Source organism: Nicotiana sylvestris, chromosome 5 (genome assembly GCF_000393655.2).
Source record: "Nicotiana sylvestris chromosome 5, ASM39365v2, whole genome shotgun sequence".
NCBI lineage: Eukaryota > Viridiplantae > Streptophyta > Magnoliopsida > Solanales > Solanaceae > Nicotiana > Nicotiana sylvestris.
In genome coordinates, this window is record NC_091061.1 from 598,227 (window position 1) to 608,024 (window position 9,798).

Here is a 9,798-nt window from a genome sequence, read left to right on the forward strand (position 1 = left end):
ATATTTATATCTATGTGATTGTGTATTAATCTTTGAACTATATGTAATAAATGAAAACATATCAAATTTTTGGTGCATTGCTTTTTAAGTGTTGTGGTGATGAAGACATTGTTTGTTTCTCTTCAAATATTTATTTAGGTTTATTTTTTACTTAGAAACTTTTGTCAATTTATTAATTGTTGTAACTTATGATTATATGTTTATCGTAAAATAAATTTTATTTATCATAAAAAAAATCTTATCTAAGTACAATTGTATTTAAAATAAAATAACAAATAAAATATTTTGTACTTGAATCGATCTGGAATCTAAATTTTGAAGAAATTATGCCCTTATAAGTGTAAACGGTTCTAAGGTTATTTAAGTTATTTTTAAAAAAAAAAGAGCTTATCGACAATTTTTTCTCAAATACTACAGCAGTTTATTATCAATTTCAACATTTGTATTCAAAAACGTAATTGCGTATTTATTAAATTAGTTCAACACTTAAAAGTGTTTTTCAGCACCTAATGCTTATCAGCGGCTTCAAATCAGCTAATTCAAACGGGCTACAAGTCCTTTAAAGTCCTATTGCAATGTGTCGCATTTTAGCGAGATTTATTAGTCCCATTTATATTAGTCGTGATTAGGGATTGCTTTTATAATTCCCCATCTCATTGTTATTTATAAGTCTTAAATGTGTTTTTTAAGTCACGTTTAATACATTCCGATATAGACAAGCATTTAATGACTGCAATTTATTAGTCGCATTCAGCCCTTGCAATTTATGTGACGTTGTCCAATTTGGGGACATATTTCACTAGAGCTGTTAATATGGGTCGAGCCGCGTTGGCCCAGCCCAACTCACGTGAGCTTAGTAAATGACGGATTGGACTAGATTAGTCCACCATATTGACGGGCCTTATAATGGTCAGCGCACCTCAGCCTTATGTGGGCCGCGGGCCCCACAGACCGGTTCATCATTTTTTAAAATATAGTTTTATAATTCTAACCTAAAAAAAAGATAATTATTTAAAAGTTAAAAATATCTTATTTGATAATTTTTGCAAAACTTAATAACTTTTGATACTGTTACAATATATCACAATAAACACTAAAAAAATAAAAGACAAGACTATATTTCATTTACTAAAAATCAAAATTTAAAACAAACTATTCAAGAGAACGTCCATGACATTTATGGGATATCCAACACATCATCTTCATCAAATACATTTAAATCCGGTTGTGATAAGGCTTTCTTAGTATCTTTACTTTCATTTACATCTACATTCATATGCAATATTAATTAGTTAAATATTAAGAATAATGGCATATAATATGCAATTAAAGTGAAATTTTCTTGTTGAATATGATTATAAACTTATTATGTTTCCTAATCTTAAGTTGTAGTGTAACTTACTATTATTATGTTGGAATTTGACATATATTAAAATATTTCTATTTATTTTTTTCGGATTTTAAAATTGTGTTATATTCATGGTTCCAATTTACTTATTCTAGTAGAATTGGATCACATAGCATGTTGTTCATTTTTTAGTTAGAATTGATAGATTAGTTTTGTCAAACTTTTGAATAATGTTATGACATTATAAATATTAATTTATTTTATCAAACATGAATTCTATGATGATCTTACAAAACATATATTTTTAGTTTTGTTAAATATCTAAACTAAATATTATTAATTTGGAATATATATAAAAAATTATTTTTGCAATATTAGTTATAAATATATGATTATTAATTAATATATATTCACAAAAAAATATACATCTTAAATACCAAATATAATATCATTTATACTTATTTATTATATTAACTTTAAAGTTTTAATAATTACTTTATTTAAAATTTAATCTAACAGTGTAATTACACTTGTGCAACAAAACAGTAAACTTGTAATCACACTATGACAAACAAACATGTCATCGTAATTATATAACTATGTAATTACTAGGCTGTGTAATTACTACCTAGTAATTACATCAATTCTAATTACTTGGTGACTTTCCAAACATACCCTTATAATTTTCCGATAGAGAATGACTTTTAAAAAAACAAAAAAAAGACTCCAATATAGAGTAATGAGTTATTCTACAATGTTGCATGACATATACTCCATCCGTTTACTTTTGCTTGACACATTTTAACTTTTCACGCCCCTTAAGAAATAATAAATGAAGTGCATAAATTACCGTGATACCCATATTAATTGATGCATATTTTATTGGATTTGAGAAAATGATTTGAAATGAGTAATAAATACTGTGGGTATAACATGAAATAAAATTGTCGTCTCTTGATATGCGTAAAGTGACAAGTAAAAATAAAAATCTATTTTTAGTATGCATGCCAAGTAAAAGTGAACGGAGAGAGTATTTACTAAGAGCCTAAAAATATTTATATATTTACTAAGAGCGTAAAAATATTTAACTAATTAAGCATTATTGAGTATGCATCACAACATCAGTGAGTATTAACTTTAATTTTTCAAAGAAAACATATAAGGGGTTACCATCAAAGAAGAAATTCTTGTTTTCTTTTCTTTATAATTAAATAGTCATTCTTGTATGGGTCAAAATTAAATCAGAGAAATTCGACATGTGGAGACAATTGTCATGAGTAACATGCGAATCGAATTGAGCCGTTTGGCCGAGGTCGAGTAGTGATCAATAAGGCCGAGGTCAATCAGTGATCAATAAAGTCAAGGTCGAGCATTGATTAATAAGGCCGAGGTCGAACAATGATCATCAATAAGGGCGAGGTCGAGCAGTATAGATAGATGTAACAACTAGTTTTACTTTGGAATCTTCAAAGGGAATATTCTACTGGATATTTCCTCTAATTGTATTTTTTTAGGGTTTTCTAGGAATATCCCTTATAAATAAGACGAGAGGACTTCTCTAAGAGGGGGGAGACTCTCTATCTCTAGAAAAAAGAAAAACACATCTCTCAAAAGAGATTAGATGATTTGTTATCTCACGCTCCCCATCAGATCTGAAAAGGGTCCTAAGATTCTTGTATTTGTCTACCATTCATCTTTATCAAATGAAAGAGGATCCACCTCACTCAAGATTGGGTGAATCTTCTCCTTTATTTACGTTTTATCGCCATTTAATGTTATTTAATGTATGGTCTTTTTCATATTATTAGATCCTGCCATAACTACTGCCAACATTTGTACTCAACTATATTTTTCTATTCATGTTATCCATCTCAGATCTAGAATTGATTATCCTTAATTAGGATTTATCCTCTATCTTCTTATTTAATTAGTTTAACAAAAGGTCTCATACTTTTTGGTCAAACAATTTGGCGGCGTCTGTGGGAATTTTCTAGTTAAAATTTTAGTTTCCTCTAAATCTAAAATTCAACCACTTTCTGTTCATTGTAGCGTCACCCTCTCGTTATAAATGCAAACTTGAAAAACTGTAGGCGAAAGCTTTAAAGCATGCCTTTGTGATATCAGTGGCTTAACTCACTCTCCTTTGGTCCTTGTGGTGTTTCGTCCTTTCTGATAGGCACATTTTTACCTACAATAGGTGTCATCAAGGAAGCAAAGGTTAAAAACAATTTTATTAAAAGTAACTCATCTCATAAGGATGTTCGAGGTATACTGTCACTGTCATGCAGCACTATACTAAGTCCTAAACTCAAGATTGGTTTTGTGCACCCAAGATTGGATTGGGGTACAAAAGCGTCGGTATCTGGACTTGGAATTGAACTCGATGTCCCAACAGGCGAAGTAATTTGACAGTCTATAAGATGCTCGTATATGACTAACAACGAAGCCAAGCACGAGGCCGTGATTGCAGGTCTAAAGCTAGCATTCAAGTACGGAGCAGAATGAGTCATCCTACAGTGCGACTCTTAGCTCATTGTTAATCAAGTCACAGGGACTTTCCAAATCAAGGAACAAAGACTAGAAAAATACCATGTCGAGATCTCCAAGCCGTTACCCGAGTTCGATGAATGCCAGCTTGACCAAATCCCTTGAGCACAGAATATCAAAGCGGACGGCCTTGCCAAATTGGTAGCGGCCACTAAAAGCATAACAGGAGAAGGGAACGTGGTCACCCCCCTCCACTCGTCGACCGATCAAATCGAGGTAAGAAAGTATTTCATTTAGTTTTAACTAACCGTTTTTCTAAGTGGAATAGAAGCAGGAGCATTCTCCCAGATACGCGAACATGGAATGATCGTTGTCAAAGCAAATCATAAGATGCCAAGAGACCATATAGGCTGGGACTGGACTGCCAACCTAGAAAACATGTAAATCTCTTCGATATATGTAGGCAAATCATGAGCACATGAAGCTCACCTGCATTTTTGCCAAAGCAACGCTCGAATTAAACATTCGACCTCACTCGAATCAACATTCGATGCTCGAATTAAACATTTGACCTCGATCGAATCAACATTCGATGCTCGAATTAAACATTCGACCTCGCTCGAATAAACGTTCAACCTCACTCGAATCAACATTCGCCCTCGCTCGAATCAACATTCGACCTTGCTCGAATTCTCATTTGACCTCGCTCAAATTCACATTTGACCTCTCTCGAATTAAACATTTGACCTCGCTCGAGTCAACATTCGACCTAGCTCTAATTTACATTCGACCAATCTCGAATTTACATTCGACCTCGCTCGAATCAACCAACATTCGACCTCGCTCAAATCAACAAACATTCGACCTCGCTCGAATTCACATTCGATGATGCTCAAATTAAACATTCGACCTCGCTCGAATTTACATTCGGCGCTCGAATTAAACATTCGACCTCGCACAAATTTACATTCGACCTCGCTCAAATCAATATTCGACGCTCGAATTAAACATTCGACCTCAATTGAATCAACATTCGATCTTGCTCGAATCAATATTCAACCTCGCTCGAATCAATATTTGACCTCGCTCGAATGAACATTCGACCTTGCTCGAATCAACATTCGACCTCGCTCGAATCAACATTCGGCCTCACTCGAATTCACATTCAATGACGCTCGAATTAAACATTCGACCTCGCTTGAATTTACATTCGACTCTTGAATTAAACATTCGACCTCCCTCGAATCAACATTCATCGCTCGAATTAAACATTCGCCCTCGCTCGAATCAATATTCGACCTCGCTCAAATCAAAATTCGACCTCGCTCGTATTTACATTCGGCCTTGCTCGAATTTACATACGACCTCGCTCAAAAAATAGAACCAGAAATAAGCAGTAAAAGTAGCATTCCAAATCAAAGGGGTACCTGATAAGGCATCTTACAAGGGCCGAATCGCCCGTCCAGATCTGAGGACGCGGATGACCTCATTTGATGTCGCCCTCTTTGCCAAAGCTTCCATCTTGGCCTCGTTGGCCTTCTCCAACTCTATCGTCTTCTCGATCAACTCATCACTCGAGTCATTGGCCCTGGTCGAACTCCGCTCAAATTCAGCCCGCAGGGATACCACTTGGACTTAAAGATCGACACCCCCAGACGCGATCCTCACTATTCGAACTCCCCATCCGAATTTCTCAAAATAAGATTAATGAAGTTCGCTCCCCGATCTCGGCAAAAATACGACCTTGATAAGCGGAGGGACTAACTGTATGGGTCAAAATCAAATTAGAGAAATTCGACATGCGGAGACAATTGTCATGAGTAACATGTGAATCGCAGTGATCAATAAGGCCAAGGTTGAGCAGTGATCAATAAGGCCGAGGTCGAGCAGTGATCAATAAAGCCGAGGCCGAGCAGTTATCAATAAGGCCAAGGTCGAGCATTGATTAATAAGGCAGAGGTCGAGCAGTGATCTGATACAAGGCTGAGGTCGAGCAGTATAGATAGATGTAACAACTAGTTTTGCTTTGGAATCTTCAACGGGAATATTCTACTGGATATTCCCTCTAATTGTACTTTTTAAGGGTTTTCTAGGGATATCCCTTATAAATAAGAAGAGATGACTCCTCTAAAAAAGGGGGTGGACTCTCTATCTTTAGAAAAAAGAAAAACACATCTCTCAAAAGAAATTAGATGATCTGTTATCCCACACTCCCCATCAGATCCGAAAAAGGTCCTAAGATTCTTGTATTTGTCCATCATTCATCTTTATCAAATGAAAAAGGATCCGCCTCACTCAAGATTGGGTGATCTTCTCCTTTATTTACGTTTTATCGCCATTTAATGTTATTTAATGTATGATCTTTTTCATGCTATTAGATCCGGCCATAACTACTGCCAACATTTGTACTCAACTATATTTTTCTATTCATGTTATCCATCTCAGATCTAGAATTGATTGTCCTTAACTAGGATTTATCATCTATCTTCTTATTTAATTAGTTTAATAAAAGGTCTCATACTTTTTTGCCAAACAATTCTCTATTGGAGAATTATAAATGAAGGGTTAAATTTTTTGAAAAACAAAATCATATGTAACTAACAAGGAAGTTCAAACCGAGAATCGATAATGGGGAAAAAGGAATAATGTTTAGTAGTGAAATCTAGAGCCGTGATTTAATAGTTGGGCTAGAATTTTTGGAATCCATTTAAAAATAAGGCTTTTAAATCCGGCTCGAGTAAGCCCGTGGTCCGTGGCCCGTGAGACCTGATTGAGGCTAGGCTGGGTTGGGTTGTCCGTGGGCCTAATAAAAATATTTATTTAAAATATATAAAATATAAAAAGTATATTGCCTCTTGCGATGGAAAGTCAGAATTGGATCTTTACTTAGAGGAACCAACACTTGATCTTGAGAAGTTTCAAGAGATGGATGTTGTCATGTAGGGGTGGGCATTGATCAGTTCGGTTCAGTTATGAAAATTATCGATTTAGCATATCGGTTATCGGTTTACAAATTGTGAGCACGTGATTTTTGCCTCACAAGAATTACTCCAAAAGAAATCACAAATAATTTTTCTTTGTATGCAATTTTGAATTTTTCGTGGCATTTTATTTGTGCATGATTATTTTATTTTAAATAGGGAAAAATATAGAAAAATAGTAATATAGGTACATGTGCATTTAGGAATTAATGTTGCATTTTTATAATTAATTAATCATAGGTTTTTATAAAAGGATAAAATAAAATAAAAAATAATATATTTAGGAATTAAATAAACCATAGTTGGTTTTAAAAGAGGGAAAAATCATAAAAAAATATGTAATTGTTGTAATTTTGTCATTTAAGTATGCCGTTGTGTGATTTTATTAAATGTTTACCTTATGTGATAGTTATTGTCAAGTGTTAATTAATATTTGGTTATCTGTATTTTTTTATTTTTACAATTTAATTAGGAATTGTGTAAAATTAGGAATTAAAGAAGAAAAAGGAAAAGGGGTTCAAAATTAGAATATCCTGATTTGGGCCAAAAGCTTCAAGGCCCAAACGAGTACACCCTAAACTTGCCACTGTTGCCCGTTCAAATAGGCCCAAACGACACCAGGTCTGGTCCGTCTCAAAGACACCCCAAACGATGTCGTTTTGGGAAGCTTTGATAAGGGCCGTTGATTTTGAATTGATCAACGGTCCAAAAACATTCCCCTTTACCCGACCCGTTCCCGTCAGAGACCGATCCGGTCTTAAAGAAAATGAAACGATGTCGTTTCACTTAAGTAAGCGATCCCAGCCGTGAATCTCATTTGATCTAACGGCCAGGATCCATTAGCTACCCCAGTATATAAGCCTAAAGTTCACCCCACACCCCCAGGCCAGACCCCCCTCTCCTCTCTTCTTCCCCGAGTTTTCAGAGACCAGACCTCGACCCACCGCCCTCACGGCGGCGGACGGTGGCCAAACCTCTCCATTTTCACACCTTGAACTCACTTCAACTTCCCGATCCTAAATCCCTGAACCTTATCCTCCAAATATCAGCCAACGTCTTCGAATCTTCGATCGAAGATGCAGTCCGAAACCCTAGTTCATCTGACGACCACCAAACTCACACCTTTTAACCTATGGACCTCTCTCACCACTAGAGCCTCATGGGTTTCCTTCGAATCGACCTGGAACCCCTCGAATATCGAATCAAAGCCAAGAACCCTAGCGCCGCCATGAGATTCCCTGGTGGCGGCGCCATTCCAATCGGTTCCAAACTAACACCATTTGACCACCCGAGTCACCCCATTCCCACTGTCCTAACAGTTTTCCTCGAATCAGTACCAAAGGGGTTGGACTTTCGATCAGAAAATCGACTAAGAAACCCTAATTCGGGGGTTAAGGGAAAATTAGAAGAAATTAAGGTCGTAATCGACCTTAGTCGAAAGTTCTCAGCCGAGAACATTCGATTAAGGTTCATTTCGATCTTAAAAGCCAAAATGGGAGTTTGAATACAAGTTAAGGACACCAGGTTTTGAGTTTTCGTTCATCCGGTGAGTTTTGTTTTATTATTTTTGTCTATCTAAGTTTGCGTATTCAGTGTTGTTTCGATTATTGCTTTCCTTTGTTATTTTCTTTTATTTTGTTCAAAATGATCATTTTTTATCAAGGTTGCTCTACATTATGTGTTAGTTTTACATCTGCGAATTCAATGCCACACCTCTTTCATTTTGAATTTATTGAAGTTTAAGGCGTTCCCTGTGTTATTTCAGCCTAGTTCCTTGTGTACTATCTCACTTCAGCCATTTATCTTGGTTTCAATGACTGTTCGATTTGGTTTAGGATGTGAGTACGCACTGTCATTGAAGTTTGATGTGCAATATTAATGTGATTGTTGGTTCAACTTTAGCTTCACTATTTTGTCAAGTTCTGTGTGGTGTTAATGTGATGCTTTGGTTTAAATTCAGTTTGGTTTCGTTCAGTGTATTGAAATTGTTCCTTTATTTTGCTTTAGTCAGTCTGTTCCCTGAATCCTTCATCTATATTGTAATGTTGTTTGATCCAATGTAAGGTCAGAATTATCTGATACGATTAATGGTTTGAATCATAATGTTTCTTGTTGAATACTAGGGCCTGATGTGGATATGACATTGGTTTGAATTCAGTTTTACAAGTGTTAATTGGATATTATTGGGTTAGAAGGTGGCATTTTAGTTAAAATTCAGTCCAGAATTTAAGAGAATTGGTTATAGCTGCAGTTTAAGGGTTTTTCAGGGGCAATTTGAGATTAAAACAGTTAGGTTTATATTTTAGTATTAGTGCTTTGATAATGGGATATTAGTATGAATTAATTAATGCACCAATGGGGGACAAAAGGATTGGAGAGGCTGAAAATCAGGGAAAAGGCTTCTTTAGTGGGATTTAAAGTAAAAGAGCAGATTTTTAGTGGAGGGTCTGGTTTTGTTGAAAAGAAGAGGGGTCGGGCAGCACTTAAGGGAAGGGGTAGACTTGTATAAAGAGGGGGTATTGGGGCAGAACAGATAGAAGAGAACAGATAGAGAAAAAGAGGGGAAGAGAGACAGAAGATACATACATAGAAAAAAAACAGAAAGAGAAAAACAGAAAAAAGAGCATACGCACACACACAGAGAAAAGAGAAACAAAACAAAAAAAATAATAATAAGAGAAGAAAGAAAGAAAAATCAGAAATATTGTTTTCCTCATATCTGTCCGGACTTGTTTGGTGATACTGTTCGTTTGAATCTAAAATTTTCCTAAGATTTCTGCTACTGTGCGTCTGGTTTTCACGGGTCTTGCTGTTTTTGCTCAAATCTGCTGAATCATTGGCATTTTTCTGCTGTTGGGTTTTCTGTTGCTGCTATTGCTGAAGTATTACATCTTTTACCCTCATTTCGAGGTACATATCTGTAGACTCATGTCATGAAAAGCTTCAATATTGCAAGTAAATGAAATCTGGAATTTCAAATAT